At 38.7% G+C, this 21,103-nt stretch overlaps 1 non-coding gene across 1 annotated transcript; it reads left to right on the forward strand.

The window, feature by feature from the left end:
• The first annotated feature begins 16,349 nt into the window (after positions 1-16,349).
• On the forward strand, positions 16,350-16,421 carry TRNAD-AUC (transfer RNA aspartic acid (anticodon AUC)). Its single transcript has one exon. It is a non-coding gene; the product is annotated as a tRNA-Asp (tRNA).
• The last annotated feature ends 4,682 nt before the right edge of the window (positions 16,422-21,103 follow it).

The following is a 21,103-nucleotide window of genomic DNA, read 5'->3' on the forward strand; positions in this document are numbered from 1 at the left end:
AGACTTCTAGAGGAGGTAGCATCTGAGCTAACACCTAGTAGGGGAAGAGGAAAGGTCAGGGTAAGGGAATGGTTGGAAGTTGTTCTATGCAGAGGATTTTTAAGTCTGATCCATAGTCTGACACTTATCAGTCAGGCCCCATCGTTTACAGTGCAGATATCTCACAGCTTACATTGTAACACAGGATAAAAACAGTAAATATTGTTGTTCAGAGGACAGTGGGAAACCTTTGCTTATCTGTTTCAGCTGCTGCTAATCAGAAACACAGGTTGGATTCTATTTGGAAACTGATCCAGTTGGCAATAACATGACAGATACTGTAGTCTTGGAATACTCTTTCCTCTCCTGGGAAAATTAATAATAATAATAATAACAACAACATCCACCACCACCACCACAACTTACTTTTCTTGTTAAGAATTTGATATATTTTCTTATTTTAGCTTCAGAACAACTGCACATAATAAGTACTGTTGTTGTTATTTTACAAATGAGGAAACTGAGGACCAGAGAACTTGTCAAGGCTAATAAATGGCTAATAAATAGAGAAGTCAACTTTCACAACCAGACTCTGACTCTAGTCTGTGCTCTTAATACTACTAAATTCAGCAGCAAAAAATAGTTGGCTGCATCTTACCACTTAAAGACCTAAATAAAAATTTGTCACGGTCAAGGAAAACTCACATTCACCCTTTAATGACCCACCTAAATATTGTTTCTTTTAATTCTCTTCCCACTATAGCAGGTGAAAATTATGTAGTTTCCCTGCTTAGCATGGTATGTGATATTTGCTGGCTGAATGGATAAAGGAATGAATGTATTTCTATAACAATTTATTTCTATCATATCTGGTCTTACACTGAATTGCAGTTGTGGTGGTATTTATACATCAATTTGCATGTTAGACTATGAACAGAAACAGACTCACAAACATAGAAAACAAGCATGGTTACCAAAAAGGAAAGGGGAGGAGGGATAAATTAAGAGTTTGACATTAGCAGGTACAAACTACTATATATAAAATAGATAAGCGACAAGGTACTACTGGAAACTATATTCAATGTCTTGTAATAAGCTACAATGTAAAAGAATCAGAAAAATAACATATATGTATATGAATAACTAAATCACAGTTGCTGTACACCAGAAACTAACAACATTGCAAATCAATGATACTTCAATTAAAAAGAAAAATCTTGGGGTTAAGTTTGTATTATACCTTAATACTGGCATGTTTGTTGTTTATGCCTTGCAAAGAGTTGGAACAAATAAGCCTGCCTAAAATTTACCAGTCGGCAAAATGAATGTTTAGTTCACACAGTCACATGTTGATCTGTGTCATTTCCCAAGAGCAGAGAGTCATTCACTTACTCATCAAATATTTAGTGAGCACCTACTCAGGACTACTAAAATGGCCCCAGTGAGCAAGACTGATTGAAATCTTTGTTTATACTCAGATCTTCCTTGGATTTACAGGCCAGTTTTAATTCAAAGCAACATGATTTATGCAATCTGGGGATTACAGGCAAGGGGTAGTTCTTACAGAAGACTTAGCATAATCAGGATGTTTCTTTTTCTTCTGTTTACATTCATGGCTGTGGTTTGAAGGTGTCTTGGAATCTGAGTTTTCTTATCATAGATCTGATTTATTTGGATAGGTAGACTTGAGTATTTATAAAAGGCTCAGTTGCTTTGTTTGTTTTTTAGGCATTATGCAAAATCACCCTGAGGGTCTTCCATTAACCCTCTGGCTGATGAAGTGTGGTGGTTTGGGTACATAATTCATTCTGATGAAATAAATTAGTTGCAACTTGTTGGGTGTTGCTTCTGTAGCAATAATGGACTTAAGTGCATCATCAGTGTGTGGTTTTTTTTTTATATGGAGTCTTCATGTATTTTGGCTATAACTATTTATAACTATTGTTATTTTCAAACAATCTAAGGAGAGGCTTGCCTATTTCTGCCGTTTCCTCCTGAGTTTAACATGATGGGACCTGGTGCTTTTGACTGAATTGTAGCATGTGCCCCAGTAGGGCTTGTGTGGGAAATTAGGCGGTGGCAGGAGCTGGCCTCTGGTTCAGGGTTCCCCATTAAAGAGCTTAGGCAGTCCGGAAAATAAGGAAGAGGTATGTTTATTGCCTGTGTTGGGTAATTGAATGCCTTGGGGTGAAGTGAGTGAAAGCCAGGCAACCTTTCTGTAAGTTCCTCTGAACGCTCAGCTGGCAGCATCTAGAACCGGCAGCTTTCCATCATGGAATATCCATTAACCTTGTTTATCTCTGGAAAAACACTGCCCTGTCTCTACAGTCTGCTGCTCGTCAGAGAAGAGTGCAAGAGATCATCTTTGCACTCAGGGAGAGAATGAACTTTTCAGCTATTGCAAAAACACTCTTGAGGTGCTGATTCCTTCTCTTTGTTCTGAGATGGCAGGCGACATGCAACAACATGTGATCTCATCACAGGGGGACTGATGCAGAGAGGTCCTCCTCAGATTCTCCTTTGGTCCTCCTTAGGACCTAAGGATTCATGGATCTCCTGTGGACAGAGGCCCTTTTTATTTTGCCCAGTCCCTTCTCCAGTTCTTGGGTGATATTTATATCTTAGATGCTAAGATTGAACAGAAGATTCAAATTCTTATTTGATTTTCTAGCTTCCCCTTGATACCATCTCCCAGAACTGCCAGACTTGTGGGTTTACTCTAGTTCTTTCTCCATTGTCACCCTACATCCACGTAAGCGTTTCAACACATGATAAGCTACAGAGCTGTCTTTTATCTGTCTTCAGAGCAACCAAATAGGTGTTTTATATAAATGTTTATAAACAAAAGAATCTATATTAGAGTTTAAAAAGGAAGAATATGATTAGACTTGTGAAGTGCGTTATTTACAGTAAGTCATTAAACACAAAAACAGGCTGCAATTTAAAGTTTTAAGTTATCATTTGTAGCAATCTTCAAATAAGAGAGGAAACCATTTTCTTGGATGATTTACTGCTTTCTTACCTCAATACAGTTGAAGTAGATGGATGAGGATGCTATTAGATCTGATGTAGAAATTCTTAATTCTTTAAGTGTAATTGATTTTTACATGTGTCCTTGTAGAAAATAATATCGAAAGTCAGAGTTTAATTTTAAAATATTTAAAAATGAATCAAGAATATGGACGTGGACAAATAATACACTAGTTATATAGTTTGTCTTAGTCTCTAATTAGCGCAGAGTGAGGGCAGCTTTAAATAGTAATTCTTTTAAAAAAAAATTCAGGGACAACAATACCACAGAATTGTGGTATGTTGCTTATACCATTCTAGTCTATATTTCTGAATGTGTTTTTCTCTGTTAGATAGTTTAAAATAATATTTTTGTATAATATAATTAAGTGCACCATTAAATAATAGGTATAGTTATGTGTATGACCACACACACGGGCTTGATTGCATTAAATACAATATTATCCTAATAGAATTTATTGCAATAGAATAGTTTTGCTTGTCTGGTAACATTTGATGAATAAATTATATTGTAATCTTCAAAATAAATTTATGTTCTTATGCTATTTGTTGTCTTCTTAAATACCCATGAAAGACAAACTTAAGGATGTATGAGTCTAGCTTTGAATATCTATGGAGTGTTTCCAGTGTGCCAGTCATTGTGCTGATTACACGTTATGTCATTTAATTCTGTAACAGCCCTGTGATACAGAAATTTCCAAAACCTTTTTACAAATAAATTCCATACAGGGCTTCAGTGCCCACAGTAAAATCCAGCTAGCTGAAGACCATTGGGTCAAGAAACACAAACACCAAAGCAAAAGGTCTTGTGATAAGAACTCTGTGTGAATTAGCCAGACAATTCAGGCTCCATAATTGGTTCATTATGGAGAAAATACAGAAGAAAACAAAAAATCTAAACAAACATAAAGAAAGTCTCTTTTCTTTATGAGAGAGCACTGGGTTGGAATTAGAGTCAGGAAATACAATATTGTATAAATTATCCACCACCCTGTGGCCTTAGGCAGGGTTGTATTGGGGCCACCATTTTTTCTTAATCTGTAAGCTCAGTAAAATGATCATAATTAAAATTTTAAAAATGTTTTGACCACGACCCATAGTAAGAAATATATTTACATTGTTCTTCAATAAACATACAAGTGGGCACACGCGCACACACACACAGTTTTACCAAACATTGCTAAGTACAGGGCAGTCTGATATTTTCTGCTTTGTTCTATTTTACTTTCAGAAATAATGTTTGTGACCCACTAAAATGATTTCACAATCCACTGATCTCAATCTTCAGCTTGAAAACCAATTTAAGCTCTTAAGAGCGAATTACAATATATTGATGTTGTATTTTACCACCTCTCAAAAAACAAACCCATCTATGCCAACCCCCGCTCAAAACAACCACCACTGAAAAACAATCGCTCTATCTATACATATTTTTAAAACCTAGGATAAAATTTAACTGATGTTTTTTATGTTGTAAAAAAATTATCCATATATTTCAGGAAAAAATAGTGGAGTCTTGAGCTACTGAGTAATATGAAAAGAACAAAGGTTAACATGAGTCATTGAGCAAATATGCTTATTAAAGTATCTGGAACATCATAACAGGAGGTAGTTTTGAAGACCCTGTGTGGAACAGTTCTCTAAGTGCAAAACCTATGTGTCCATTAAAGGCAATGAGAGAACTGATACACACTTTCACTGCATCTTTTCTAAAAAAAAAAAAGTAAGGTAATTGTTCATTCTCTGTGTATATGGGAACATTTGCAAGGAGAGACCTTTATATTTTCTAATAATAAGGAAATAGACTTTCCAAGAATTAAAGCCAGTTTCATCAAGAATTCACTGTTGTTTCCCAAATAACTTACATCCTCTTTACTACATATTTGCTTCATTAGGAAATCTGAGTTTATCATTGGAAAGTGGTTTACTTTTTCATTCCACAAATGTTTGGTGAAATCTTTCCATATGCCCCAAATTTGGGGTCCAGTGATAAAACAGGAGAGATGAAATTTCTGCTCTCACTGAGTTTACAGTCCTGTGAAAGTTCAGCAGGTGTTCGTATCTTTTCAGTGAGATGAGATGCTGTGGTATCCTCCTCCACATGTAGACTAAAGTGTGTTAGCAGAACCACGTGCAGTTTAATACATAGTGAATAAGGTTCAGGACTTGGAGTGATCACTTAAAGGAATTAAATGCACGTGTGCAAATCGGAATACTTTATGTATCAGTGTTAAAAACCTGGTTTGCTTCAGATGAAAGCAGATCAGCATCGAGGAGTGTGCAGGATGAGACAGGACCACACACAGTGAGGTCTCAGAGAGGATCTGTAAGGGAAAACAGACTACTTGGATTTTTATATGGCAGATAAGCAATAGGAAGCCACCCTAAGCCCAGGGCTTATATAACCTGGGTATTCATGGAGGGAGTTTACGAACTTGAAAAAGAAAAAAATTGCATATTTATTTTCAATAGCGTTTTACTGAAATTTGGCATTTCTTTCATTTTTGAATATGGACAACATATCACATCAGAGTTACCGTTTTCTATAACTTAGTCATCAGTAAGTGTCACAGATATTTCTATTTTCTGATTACAGTGGCTTGAGATACCTTGAAATATTGTTTGTGCTGCTCAGTACATTGAAATTATAATACTAACTGGTTCACTACCAGATCTTGTTATTTAATACATTAACAAAGGTTCATATTCATTATATCTCAGATACGTTTTTCAACCCTTTTTGAAAACTGTGTTTCAATGTGATTAGTTTACTTTTAATCCTCTGTGTTTCATGTTAGGCATGTAAAGACATTATTCTGAGAGGGATCCACATATTTTTCCAGACTGACAGAGGTGTTTGTGTCACAAAAAGGGTTAAGATCTCTTGTTTTAAGCAAAAGAGTACAAACTCAGATGCCTGAGGGATTGGCTGGAAAGTGAGAGGCCAGTTAGAACACCAACACAGAAATCTAGAGGGAAAAAGGATTTCTGGGAAGTTTGTGGGAACCCAGTAAGGAACACTCCTGTTTTTCACCTAGATTTGGACCCAGCTGAAAAAAAGACAAAGGAATAGACCAGATGGAGTCCAAAGGATTACCTTTTAAACTAATAAACGTGAGTTCAGAGAATGCGGCATATTTCCTGGCGGCCACAACTCTGGGGATCCTATCCAAGGCTTGTGTAGGAAAGGAGCACCCTGGAGGCCTGGAGCTCGGGACCAGTTCCACTGCAGCACACCACAGCCACTGTCACAGCCATGACCACAGACACTGAGTCCTGCCTGGGCTTAAACCAGCTCACCCAGCAGGGCTGGTTTGGACAGGTCTCTTCCTGCAGGGAGGAGAGTTTGCCCCTGGAGGCCTTGAAATGGGTTAGAACAATGCATTAATTAACCCCCAAACAGAAAACATTCTCTGTATTCTCTTTCCCTCCCCAAGTTCTGTCCTCCTGTAAAACTGTCCAATAGAACCTATCAGAGGTTCTGCAATAAAATCAAAGAAAAATGCAGAAAGTCTCTTGATAAAATGCCAACAATGGGGAATGCCCTAAATTTGAAAACAGTTCCTCCCACTGTAATTTCCTCAGAAAAAGTAAACTCAGACACTAATCCCTTTACAAGTTTTAAGTCTAAAGATAAAAAAACCCATAGGAATTATAGCCTGAAATCAGGTTCTATTGCTCTTATGAATTAAAAGTCCAAAGTAACTAATCCTCTAAGTGCTGGATTGAGGGGTTAACACAGCCTTGGCAAGGGAAGGGGTTCTCCCAATACTTGGGGCCGAGCTCTCTCTCACTGGGGTTGCTGTGGTTCCTGAGAAAAGTGCACTGTCCAATGCCAGGTTGCTCATTGATTGAATTGGTTAGAAGTTTCAAAAAAATTATTTTCACTGGTGGGCCACACCCACCAGGTTTAGAAGAGAAGCCAAACCTCAACCCTTAAAGCAATCACCCCAGAAAAAAAATGACATTTCCAGAATGTCGGACTTAGTATGTCGTCAAAGACCATGACCCAGAATGCAGCATCCACGTGGATGTGCGCCAGTGTGATAGACAGAATAATAAACTGTCCCCTGAAGATGTCCATGTCCTAGTCCCTGGAACTTGTGATGTTACCTTACATGGCAAAAGGGACTTTGCAGATGCAGTTAAGAATTTTGAAATGAGGAGAGTATCCTGGATTATCTAGGTGGGCCTGATATAACTACAAGGGTCCTTATAAGAGGAGGACAAGAGTATGAGTGTCAGGGAGAGATTCAAGATGCTATGCGGCTGTCTTTAAGGATGGAGAAAGGGGCCAGGAGCCAAGGAATGCAGGTGGTCTCTAGAAGTTGGAAAAGTTAAGGAAACAGATTTTCCCCTAGACCCTCCAGAAGGCATGCAGCCCTGACAGCACCTTGATTATACCCCAGTGGGTCCCATTTTGGACTTCTGGCCTCCAGAAGTGTAACATAAGAATTTTATATTGTGTTAGCTCACTAAGTTTGTTGCAGTAGCAAAAGAAAACCAATACAGGTTGTTAAAAACTTAGATTCTGGTTACAAAACCAGCCTGCTTTCAGATCTCACCTTGGTCACTTATTCAGTGTGTGGCCTTGAGGCCGAGCAGCATATGTGTGTTAAGGCCAAGACTTTACCATGAGATTTCCTGTGCCCCTTAAAGTCCAGGCCTTTCTAGGCCCCATGCAGTTGATACCTGATGAGGTAACTCCCACACATGTGCCTTGGCTGAGCTCCAGGATTTTTGAGGCCACCAGCCACCACCTTGGTGAGGCTCAGTTGTCCTGATAATTCTGAGACTTGTGTCTTTGCTGAAGGCCATACAACTTTCCTTTAGGCTATCATGGTCCATAAAAGAAAGAAACAAAGAGGCACGTATAAAAAGCAGTCCATATAAAGCAACCATAGGATAAGTTGCAGTCATCTATCAGAGCTGAAACATCATGTAACCTAAAGCTTGTACCCCCTTTTCCAAGTCACAGAATTAAAAAATATAAGCCAAGTGCAGAAAGCTAACTTGTGAGCCAGTAAAAGCCCCTGCAGCCCACTGAGCTCAAAACATCTCTCTCATACATAAAAATCCAAACCCAGTTGCCCCTCAGGATCTTATAACATGTTTATTTTATTTCTGCACATTCCAGCCATTTGTTTCATTTCTCAGTGTTCCCAATCAGTGCACCAAATGTTGGGGTGTTCTAGGGAAAGCCCCCCTTTATTTTTCTGCCCAAATTGAAACATGATTGAGAAATTTAAAAAGTAAGGCCAGCATAGAGTAAAACATCATCTTTACGACTGTGGTTTATGTGCACTGTCAAGGGAAGGGAGAATGGAGGGCTGGAGAGAGCCCACGCGTGCAGTGGTAATGCATGTTCTTCCACGTGGAAAGAAGTACCAGCAGCTGATGAAATTTTTCCTACTGATGCAGATAAAGCCTGGCTTAGATTGAGATGATAAAGAAGACTGAGTTCAGGCAACAAGGTGCATGTGTTGTTCAGGTTAATTGAGTGCAATGGTTATACTACCTAGGCCATTTCAAAATGCACAAAGGCCCAACCCATGGGCTTCCAGTCCCTCTAATATCCACTCCTTGGACCCAGTCGAAATGTTACTAGTGTGGTGGAAAGAAAGCTTTGAAATTCCAGTCGAGTGATGATTATTTTTTACTCCTATAATGCAAAACAATTAATGCAGAAAGAAAAGTTGGCATTGTGATATAATTTACATAACTAATAGGGGCATAATTCATAATTACCTAGAAGATCTCCAAAGATCTGGAACCGATTAAAACAGAGCTGATAAGGGAGCGTGTTTACAGCTGATGTGCTTCCTTTGGGAAATCTGGATCTTGCCCAGTCAGGAAAATCACGCCCCTCTACCTTGTCAGCTGTGCATTTCAAGTCTTCTGGTGTTGTTTACATTGTCAGCTACAGCTTAAATGTTTATTTGCGGTTTGTGGATTCACCACCCTAGCCCATTTGTATTCTCTGGTCATAGATGAGAGTAATTCACATTGCTCAGATTCGTGCATCTGTAACTCCTTGGTGCACATGGACTCTGCAATGGGACAAAGTTCGAGAGGAACTGAAACCTCAGGAAGCTGCTTTTTGCCAATGTAAATCAAGGCTGTTGATGCGGAATGGTTTGGATAGCTTAAGAGAAATCTATCACCACCACTGAAAAAGCTACACATGTGTGTTCATCTGATGTTCATCCGGGAGTTCTCTCTCCATGAGTCCTGAAGAATTATGAAGGAGGCATTGTGCTATTTGAATTTCCATTTAAAAAATATGAAGATACTGCTTTAAATCTATAAAACCTTTAAAATGGTGCAATCTTTTAGATTTTATTTCTGTGTTCTTTCAAATGGTTGTAATATTTTAGGTTTTAGTGCTGTATTCATTCACTTCCAATTTCTTTTTTTTTCTCAGGGAGAACTTCTGGTGAGGCAGATTTCTTGGGACAATTGTCGATTTCATTGTATTTGGAAAGGAAGAGTTTTGAAGATCATTTCTTGTGCCTAAGGTACTTCTTTGTTCGTTTCTTGGGACTCTCCTTTGCAGAGCATCTTCAGAACCCAGTAGAACTAGCATTTGCAGCAGCTATGCAAATATAAGAATTGGGGCTAAAACCAGTAAGGTTGAAATTTCACCATCTTTGAACCCCACTCTGATAACCTGATTTTACTACAAAGTGTTCATGGTTCTTAAAGTCAGATTTACTCCCAGCTCTGATTCGGTGGACCCTGCTGTCCAACTGCTTCAAACTAGCACTCCCCCATCCTCCATGTCTCTGTCATTCCACCGAGGTGTACCTTAGTGTACTGAAAACTTGCACTTGTTTCTTAGATGTGTAGGTATTTGTGGACTGAATTACCCCTGCCAGCTACCCTCCATCTACTGCTTTGTCTGTCTCATTTCCTCTTTTGAATCCATCTGGAATGTGGCCAAGAAGCCAAAGTTCTCCTGGAAATTACTTTCTCTGTCATGTCAGAGAGGCATGGGTATACTTATATATTGTGCCTGGGGCGTGACATCCTGGCAGGGTGTGTGGTTGCCCCTTCCAGGAAGATAATTATGGGTGCTTCTCTAATGGAAGGCTGGGAGATGGCTAATCTGTAACAATTTGAAATAATTACTATATATGTATAGAGAATGAGTAAAAGACACAGTACTTTTGATGGCTTCTAAGAACTAGCCATTTTTGTTCTAGAATGGTGTCCTGCCTGAATCATCATCGTTCTAAATCTTAGGTTAAATTGTCTGAATTGCACAGTGTTGCCCTTAGCATAGTGCTCAATGGTGCTCCATCAGAAATTATTCATTCTCTCAAAGCATCCTGGAGAAGTCAGCTCGGCCTCAGGTCATTCTGGAACCGCAGTGACATAGGTTTAAAGGAGGGGAGAAGAAATAAGACCCAGACTGGATGACTTGATCAAGCTACTCCTGAGAGGGGTAGTCAGCAGTCCAGAATGCAATATCCAAAGGGGCTGTGAATCAGGCTGGTTTCCCTGTTCTTATTTTTGTGGTATAATCTTGTAGATAGGGACTGGCAATGGGGATTCTCACAGCAGGAATACAAAAAATTAGATTGGTGATGACTTTGTGGATCCGTGTGGATAGGGCTCCAAGTAAAGATCCAGGTGAGGGGTCTGGCAGAAGCCGAAGTGTGAGACCAGAGTCACGCAGGCAGGGCTCAGAGCAAGGTTTCATACTCAGCAGGAAAGAACTAGAGCATGGAGCAGAAATCAGACTGACAGGGAGAATTCAGTGGAGGGCAAGAGTGAAGCTAAGCTGAGCGTGGGGTCCGTGGCCCAGTCCTGGGACCAGGTCTTCAGCAGGGTTTCTCAGCCTCAGCACTACTGACATTTGGGGCCAGTGATTCTTTGTTGTGAGGGATTTCCCTGAGCGCTGTGGGAGGTTTAGCAGCATCCCTCACCTCTATGCACCCGCTGCTAGTAATACTCCCCCAGTTAGGACAGCCATAAATGTCTCCAGACATTGATAAATATGCCTGGGTAGAAAATATCACCCTAATTGAAAACTACTACTTGACATCAAAAGCCTAATTCCTGTCTACACTGAATGGGGGGACCCCTGTCTTGATCGTGAGATTGGTTCAGAAATGGGGCACAGGTGTATCTGTCCATTAAGGACCTCAAATAAGCCAAGCTAGGGCCTGATAAATCTACCCAAAGGCCTCCAGTACAGAAAATTTTCATAACGAGATGACCAAGTGTTGGAGGGGGAGAAGCTGTGATTTTGCTTGGAGTTAGAAGAGGAGGGAGGGGAAAGATGGAGAAGTCATGGTGAAGTTAAGTCTAGAAGCTGAGAGTTTAAGGGAGAGTCCATACCTGCTCCCTTGGACTTTTCTAGAGCAAAACCTGTTATTCAGAACACCCAGGCCTGCCATCTGGTGTGCTTTGGGGATGGAAATCCTGCATTTAATTGAGCAGAGCAAAGTCTCAGGTGGATATTTAATGATGAAATCTACACTTGCAACTCACCCTTACTGGCCCAAGTCTCTTCTGCTTGACTGCCTGGTTTCCTTGGACAAGCCTTGCAGGGTGCTGCAACTGCACCTTTGAGGTTCCTACAAACTCCAGTTGGAGAAGAGTATCCAAGGCCCAGGATACTTTTCAAGCCAAATCTTGTGTAAGTTTCTCTTTTCCTGAGAGCTGTTAGTTGACTCTGGAGCTTGGTTTGAGTTGCCATTGAGACCTGTCCTCCAGTGTCATTCCCAATACTGATGCTCACCACTGGCATTGTTTGCTTTTTATCTGTCATGTGTTCCCCGAGATGGCCTTATGCAGTCTACCTCAGTAGATCTTCAGCTCCCAGGAATCTGGCCATTTCTAAATCCAGGACTTCTGCCACTCCCTGTGGTCGCTTTGGTTTTCCAACCAGCACATCGTTCCTTTCAGAGAAGGAGTTAAATGTTGCATGGTTGGAGCAAAGGAGCCAGCTCAGAGCAGAGAGTACTGGCCTGGGTACCACCCTGGAAGTAGTGTGGCTCACTAATTTCTCTAAGCACAGCCAGGCAGCTCCCAGAACTCACACAAAGACTGCTCTCCAAGTGTGCTAGAAGGCCATGTTACAGCCCCAAATTGATAATGAGTGTGCCATTTGAGCACAATTCATGGCATGATTTTGTTTGTTAAATGAAAACGAAATGGTGTTCCTAATAAAACTTCCAGGTATTGGGAGCTTTAGAGAAGTGCAAGTGAATTTCTGGGATCTTTGGATGAGGATGAATTTCATTTTTACCCTCTGAGAAAATGCAAAGCAGCAAAAGGTGACTTTGCTTCACTAAGAGATCAAGGTGTGATTAATTGACAAACAGGGGGGTGGCATCTTGGGTTTCTTTCCTCTACTATGTACTCTGTTTGATTCCTGGGGTTCAGAACTACTTAGTCAGGGGAAAGGTGTTCTTTCTGCTTGAATATTTAAAATAAGATTTCTAATCCATTAGGCACTTCTTCCTGCTAATGAACATCTGCATGTCCTATCCATGATAAAACTACATTTGGAGGGGCAATGAAGTAAAACTTTGCTTAAATTCTGTACATTGCTTAATTTAATATTAACAGAAATCCCTACACTCCAAATATATTTAGGGTTTATTGTGTATAATTTTGAAAATCTGTATCTTTTTTAATAATTTTTTTATATTGGTTTCAGGAGTTTGTGTGTGAGAGAGATAAAAAGAGAGAAAGAGAGGGAGAAAAAGAGGGAGGAAGGCAGTGTTTTGCTTTCAGTGTCTCAAAAAGTTTAACTTGGTTATTCAGGAATGATCTCAATTTTGTTTTGCACATATTTTGCTCTGAATTGTACCCAGAAGTTTAAGCCTGGATTAATTCTCCTGTGGTTAAAGTCTGTTTTAATTCTGGCAGCCTCAGTCTGCATGTGCTTTAGGAAGAGAGGTCTACTGTATTCGGGACTCAATGTTTAGGTCCTAATTTCCGGTTCTGTCCTTATACATTACACAGTATTTCCAACACGTTTCCAACGGGCATTCTGCTTGGCGGCCTTTGAAACATGCAAGCCGGACGTTGAAATGAGAACCAACAGACGTCCTGTCTTTCCTGTTTACTAAGCTTGCTTTCCAGGACTCCTTCCTGACAGCTTACCCCAGAACTTGAAACTTGCCAATAAACACTCAGACTAAAACAAGGCTCCCACTCACTTAGGTTTCTGAACTTCACTACGTTTACCATTTAACGTGTGGCAGAATATGGTATACAGAATATTAACATCTAGGAAGCTGGGTAGATCTTAGTTGTGCGTCTTGCCAGCTCTGAAACTTAGGGAAATGGGAGAAATTTAAAATTCACACTTTGGATCAACAAAAATTGGAAGACTCAAATGTGGTGAGTGCTTGCTTAATTTCACCAGATACTAAAGGAATTAAGTAGAATTTATAATCTGTTGAATCCAAGGTCATAGTAAAAGAAACATTGAATTCCAGAAACCTCATGCAAGAGCTCGATTAGTAGAGGTGACTCACTTTAATCATATATGAAGCCATGAAGGTTGACTCGGAACTTCAAGATGATACAAATATGGTCCTAGGAAGCACAGTCCCTCCCATGGTCTTAGAGTACCTTCAGCTGCCTTCACACAGGCTGAGATCTTGGTCATCTCAACCAGATAGATGTTGAAAAGCCCTTGGAGACCCCATCATGATGTTCCTACTTTCCCTACTGGAAAGTGTTCTCCATTCAGTTCCTCTTCTTCTTATCCTCCTTCTAACCCTCGGAAATTACATGTATTTCCTCTTGTTCAGATATAAAGAGATGTAAGAAAGGTCAGTATCCTCTATTCCAGAAACCATACTTTACTTTACAACATAATTTTTAACGTATTCTATCATGTGACATTCTATTTAAAATTCTGTTTAAAAAAAAGTATGGAATTATCAGGACACTGAGCTACAAAGGGCTAAAGTATCTTAAAAAAAAAATAAGGCAGAATTTGAAGCCTAATGGTGAGTGGTAAAGGAGTTGGCAGAAAGGGTTATTACATTTAGTTTTTTTAAAAAGCTGTTAGTAGCTATTACTGCAAATACCTCTTAGTGGAAACAAACAAAAAAGGAAGTAATAGCAAGTGTTCTTGTTTAATTATTTTTTAAAAATTTATTTATTTTTAATCCAGAGATATAAGTGAGCTGAACCCTTTTGGGAATAATTCTGTCAGGGAATATGAAGGCCTGGAGTTTGGGTGAAAGGAAGTATCTCATTCATCTTTGTGTTCAATTTCTCCCTTTCCTCTTGTGCTCTGCCTGGCTCCCTGGACATAGTAGGCCAGTACAGTGTTGTTGAATAAATGTGGACAATCACAGAAATTGTTACTCAAATGGGTATGTCTGTATGGTGAAAGCTTGTGGGTATATGATGGCAGAAATCTGAAACCTAGACAGATTCCTAATAAATTAGAAAGAAACATTCCAGTCAGGCCTAGAAATAAGGCTATTCCCATTAGTGGAAAAGCTCTCTTGGAATTGTCCTGTTTTTTCTTGAGAAGCGTCTTTTTATATGTTTTGTAACACGTTCAAGTTTAGTTATTTTAATAAAGTAGTCTTTGTGATGCTACTTAACTAAAATATAGTAAGTGGAAAAAATACTCATTTTTAGTTCAGCTAATTACATCAATGATCTGTGCAGTGGGAAATACGCTAATTACACTCAGTTCTACTATAACACAATATATGTGTTCCTATAGCACTGTGCAGAATTGCACAGCAAGTGCCATGGGGCTTATGAGAAAAATTCTGTTAGGGGCACAACACTCAAAAAATCCATCAGTAACACGTAAAAAAGACAAACCTAATAAAAATCACACATGTTAAAAAATACATAAAAGCTTCCCTAAACATAGCACTTTATGGTGAAAAAGACTGAAGTTTGCTTGTGGAAGTGGGTGTCGGAAGGGTTACATTTGATGAATTATTGTGACATGGTGTAAGGAGGTTACTGAAATCAGACCAGAAGTTGTAACAGTGGCTGTGGGTGGATGTGGTTGATCACACATGTGGTGAACTGCAGTAGCTAGTAGATATTTCTAGGCACACACTAGGTGTTAGCATATTTGTGTTTTGTGTATTCTTACACATCTCGTTTCAGCTGGGTGCACATAGCAAACTTGAAATTTGCATTGTGCTCAAGTTGTTCCCTGATATCTCAATTATGTCAGGATGAATACACATTTTCAAAGTGTGTATAGCAAAACCAATTATATAAGCAAAGCAGCTAACGATGATTATCGCTTCCACATTGTGAGCCCTTATTACATGCCAAGTGTTTGACATGTATTGGTGAACTCGTTAAATTCTATTTACAACCCTATGAAGTAGGTACTGAGATTACTTCTAGTTTGTAGATGAGGACACTGAGCCACAAATGGGTGAAATAACTTGCACAGAACTGAGTGGGCAAGACTTCAGCTCCTTCTCACTCAACCCTCTGCTCTTCTTCCATCTCTGCTAAAAGGAAAGTTAACTACCTTTGAATTCTAAACCTGTCTTACAAAATAGCAAAAACTGCCAGATTTTCCTGGTGTATCATTTGCCACTTGACATTAAGAACAAAATGGATGAATTCCCTCAAACCAGTAGGACATTCATTGAGTAGGACCTGAAAGGCCTGATGATAGAGAAACTGTTTAAGCTATGTCAGGAGAATCTAATTCACTAACTCACCTTGTGCTTTGTTCTTCCTTATTTTACTGGTGAGAATCTTCACAATGTGATATGGAAAGCAGTGGGCAGGGGCAGGGCAAATACACTCATACAAAGGAACTTGGCTCTGCTTGGCTAGGGGTAGATCTATATTTGGGGAGTTTAAGCCCTATTCCATTTTCATAATTAACAGTTACAGAATTGAGACTTGTCCCTCAGGATAGGAATTTGCATTTATATTCCAACATTCCTTGTCTCCTAAGCAAAACCACTGCATTGATGTCATTTAATCCCCTTGTATTTGTATATTCTCCCTTAGCTTGATACTGGCTTCTTTCATCTCCGATCATTCTGCCATACTGTAATGGGGGCTGGTTTTGTTTTGTTTTATTCCCTGTTCCTCTTCCCTCCCCACCCCCTCTTTTTTTTCATCTTTTTTTGAAAGGTGATGGTGGTACGAAGTGTTATGCCAAGAAGCGTAGAGAAGCAAAACCACTCTAAGTTTTGAGATAATTATAAAGAAGTGGTCTTTTCTCACTTCTTACTGTTAAAAGTGTATCTTTCTTTGCAACTGTTTTGTAAGTCTCCATTTCTTTAAATATTAAAAGTTACAAAAGGTGCACTTCAATTTTATAAACTAAATGTTTATTTAAAAAAAAAGATTCTGGAGGTGGAGGTATAGCTCAGTGGTAGAGCACATGCTTATCATGCTTGAGGTCCTGGGTTCAATCCCTAGTACCTCCATTAAAATGAATAAGTAAATGAACCTAATTTACCCCACCCCATCCCCAAGAAAAAGATTCTGATGCACAACCAGAATTGATAACAATTACCTAAGCCCCGTGGTTCTCAACTCTGGTTGCATGGTAGGACCAAGGGATTTGCAAGGTACCTTCAGACTGAAAGCTTGCCTTCTAAAGAAGGTAAGCCGAAGGTCTTCACTTCAAGATACCAGACTGGCTATTTATTTAGTTAAATTACTCTTTTTAATAGCTATTGCTAGGGCATAATACCAGTTGAGGAATATACATTTTACTACAGATAGACAGACTTGGGATGCTCTATTTCGTGTAATAGTATTAACATAAATATTACAATCTGGCAGCCCTAACTTCAGGTTACATCCATAGATCCAGATGCTGCATTTGTCAAACTTAAATACTAAAAATTCCCTCAGGCATACAGTAGGAGACTATGAAATCATAATGTGACACATTGAGCTCCAAGGCAAAAAGGATCCCATCACTCAAAATAATGATGATCAGTTTTCACTAGGAAGTAATTTATCTAACTAAAATTTAAAATAAAAAACTGAAAATACCAAATATTGTTATTTCTCAGGCATTATTATTGGGAATATAAATTGGAACCACTATTTTGTTTTGGTTTGGTTTTAATTGCCATGTAGACAAGAGAGAGTTTTGTTTAACATTGTGTCATATTTGGAAAAAAGTAAAGCAGAGACCTTTAAAAAGTGTTCCATGAGAAGTCCTTTAGGGGTTGCCAAAAGCATAATTTCTTTCTTTTTTTTTTGAACAACAATATAACAATTTTTATTGATTTATAATCATTTTACAATGTTGTGTCAAATTCCAGTGTAGAGCACGATTTTTCAGTTATACGTGAACATATATATATTCATTGTCACATTTTTTTCTCTGTGAGCTACCATAAGATCTTGTGTATATTTCCCTGTGCTATACAGCATAATCTTGTTTATCTGTTCTACAATTTTGAAATCCCGTCTATCCTTCCCCACCCCCCACCCCCTTGGCAACCATAAGTTTGTATTCTATGTCTATGAGTCTGTTTCTGTTTTGTATTTATGCTGCCAAAAGCATAATTTCTTAAAAATTCGATTATGTAGTTTTTTGTGTACCTTTTATTTTAAAACAATCTCAAACTTCCAGAAAAATTTAAAGAACATCTTTTTTCCTGACTATATAAAAGTAAATCACTAATATGACATCTTATAACCCCAAGTATTTTAAGTGTGATTCTTACAAACAAGGAAGTTTCAAGTCTCCTCCCAAACAACAGCAGTAAAACCATGAAATCAACATTTGAAATTAATGTATAATCATGACTGACATATAATCATAATCCTTAGACCCTATTCAAGTTCTGCCAATTATCCCAACCGTATTCTGTATAGCAAAAGAATCTGATCCAGAATCAAAACAGTGCATCTGGTTTTCATGTCTTTTTAGTCTCTTCAGTTGGGAAGCACTGTTTTGGAAAGCCATTTTGCAGTATCTCTTGAAGCTGAATATGCATATATCGTCTGAGCCATCAGGTCTACTCTCATTGTATAGCCAACAGAAGTGGGTACATATGTTCACTAAAAAAATGTATATTTCCATGTTTACAGTTAGTAAGTAGTAGGCCAAAATTGGAAACTACTCCAATGCCTTTTAACAGTAGAAGTTATCAATAAAATGTTGCCTGTCCATATCCTACAGAATGAGAGTGAAGAACCTACAAAAAACACATCACAACATGGATGAAATTCACAAACATAATGCTGAGCAACAAAAGCCACACACAGAAGAGCATATAACATATGACTCCATTCACATACAACACAAAACCCATCAAACTGAATCTAGGCTGTTAGAAGTCAGAATGGTGGTTACCCTTTGATGGGTTGGTGGCCATTAGGGAGCATGGTAGGGGGCTTCTGGGGTAATATTAAGTTTCTTGGACTGTGTGGTGGTTACACTGTTGTGTTTAATTTGTGAAAATGTATCAAGCTATACACTTAACGATTATGAGATTTTCTGTATGTACATTTTATTTCACAAGCAACATTTTTAGAAAGGGTTTTGCCATTTATTAGTTCATTTGATCAACACAACAATTCTAGAAGATAAGAAGTACACGTAACTTTTCTCCAGTTTTGTAGAAAGAAACCATACTCAAAGGTAGGTCCAAGTTCTCAGGGCTAGAGGTAGAGTTCGGTCAGGGGGGTAAGTCTCCTGACCCGAGGGAGAGAGCACCTGTGGGACAAACTTGCACAGCGGCTGACGCAGAGTAGGTGTTCAGTAAATATCATTTGAAGTTAGGTTGTTGACTGGCCCTGTCCAGTCCCACAAGGCCACCGTCTTGCTCTGGGAGTGACCGTTGGCTCTGGAGGTTGGATGTCCCTGATGGAGCCAGCACAGTCTCTCCTCAGAAATGAGATGAGCCCTGAGTCAAATGTCCCAAGAAGCTGCCAAAATACCTGTGGAGAGTTGCATAACTTTGTCCCTCTAGGGCTTAGAATGAGTCAGACACTCAGTTCTCAGACCTGGTGCCTAGTTAAACAGGAAGAAGGTTAACTTAGGCAGAAATCCATGTATGTGACCTTGGATAAATCACTGACCTTCTTTGGGGGCAACAGTTTGAAAGACAGATTTGATACTCCCTGCTCAGGACCATGTGACCCTTCTGTAGTTAACCTTCCAAGACCCCTGAATTTTATGTCCTCCTGAACATATAATCAAATTCTCATTATTTTCAAGGGCATCTGACTGTTTCTCAAGCTTGACAATTCCCTTGAAATTATTTAAGATCAAATGTTGATTAATTTATAATATAAATGCATATATGCCCAATTTTCTGCCTGTCATCATAGTTCAGAAAGGAGATGCACCAACAAGTTACATAGAGTAACCAAGGTCCTATTCAACTTGTTGACTGTGTTTCTTCCAAAAATGTAAAACAGGAGTTTCCTTGTCAACATAATATTCCAGCTATTTATGATGTGGCTAAAGAAAAGATAAAGAGTCCTAGACATGGAATCTGTTATTGCTTGGATAATAAAAACTCAGGACCTTCTTTGGAAAAAAATGGAGAATGATAAAATGCTTTGATTTAGGGTTTGGCTGTGATGTCAAGGTCAGCCAATGAGCACAGAGAGAATCTGAGAAAAATAAAGAGATAAATAGAAGCAGATGTTTGGAAGATCTTGACTATCACTAGTGAAGCTGTACAGTTAGCGATCAAAATTTCAGGGCTAGATCTATCATCCTAATAAGGTTATAATGAAAACCATTTCAGTTGGTGTTCAAAACTCTTGTGAGAACTATGGTCAGCTGTATGCCATGAAGTGACGTTTTCCAAATTAAGCTGCAAATTGTGTATCTCAGGCAGTTTTGAGTTGAAGTCCTTGTCAGGGTATTTCTCAAGGAGATCAGCTGCCATGGACTCCTGTTAACTCAAGATCTCAATTTTAAATTAAGCTGAGAGAGAAATCTGGTGGGAAGGGGAAAGGAAATAAATAAAGTTAAAAAGTTTTGGCTTCTCATTGGTCAAGGATCTGTGTTCTCAGAAGCAAATTTCTTTTTACCTTTAGTTGTTTTTGATGGCAGGAAATAGAAAAGTTCTGTCTTATATTTAGAGTAACCAAAGGCTGTCATTTGAAAAATTTACATAGCCTAACAGAGGAAATGGATCACTAATAACTGAACCAGGAAGAAGTAAAGGAGACGGCTAAGAGATAGGATCCTTGGAGTCACTCAGATGGTTGGCACACATGGTCAAGAAGAGCTGTTGACTCCAAGCCAGGATTCAGGGGATTTGAAAAAGAAAATGATTAAGATTACTGAGAAGACTTTAAAACTCAACTATTGATATTTACTTGACAGTTTTCTCAAAAAAATCATTGTCTAGTTTTCAAAAGATGCAACATTTCATAATAGAAAAAGTGAAGAAATGTGATTATTACCATCTTAATACAAAGCCTTGACTTAATTCAGTTGAATTCCTGCCTTAATGCTGCTTCTGCATCCTTGGGCACATTACTTAGCCCTTTGAAGCCTCACTTTCTTCATCTGTAAAATGGAGAAGTGATAGTGTCTACCTCATGGGATTGTTTTGAGGCTTCCATGAGATGGTGAATGCAAATTGTTTGTTTTAGAGCTTAAATTGTATTTTTAAAAAGCATTAAATGGTATAGTGATGATAATGAACTCTTCTGGCTTTCCTTTTTCTTTCCTCTACCTTGATTTAATCTTTACCTCATTTTAAAAAACATTTGAAGTTGCTTAAATGTTGCAAATAAATAAAATACAGTTTAGTCTACTTTGTTGATACTACACCTCACTTAAAGGGGTAATTGGAAGAAGATTGTGAGGGTTAAGATTGTTTTGAAGGTTTTTTTTTTAAAGTAGAGTTAGAAAGTATTTAAGAAGAGACATGGCGCCAGAAGAAAAGATAACAAAGATGTGGGTCTGTACCAATCAGCGTCTTAATGGAAAAACAAAGATTAATTCAAAACAGTGTAATCTGAGGGGAGTTTATGAGGTGAGTTTATTTATAAAAATAGGATTGCATGTGAAATTTAAGGTGCTGTTTACTCAGAGACTTGAAGGTTTGAGAGAAGAAAGAGGTCACTGGAACCCAGAAGAGAGAATTTTTGGGCAGGTTGCCTAGGGAGATTCTTG

This window comes from Vicugna pacos, chromosome 6, assembly GCF_048564905.1.
Source record: "Vicugna pacos chromosome 6, VicPac4, whole genome shotgun sequence".
In the NCBI taxonomy this organism is placed as follows: Eukaryota; Metazoa; Chordata; class Mammalia; order Artiodactyla; family Camelidae; genus Vicugna; species Vicugna pacos.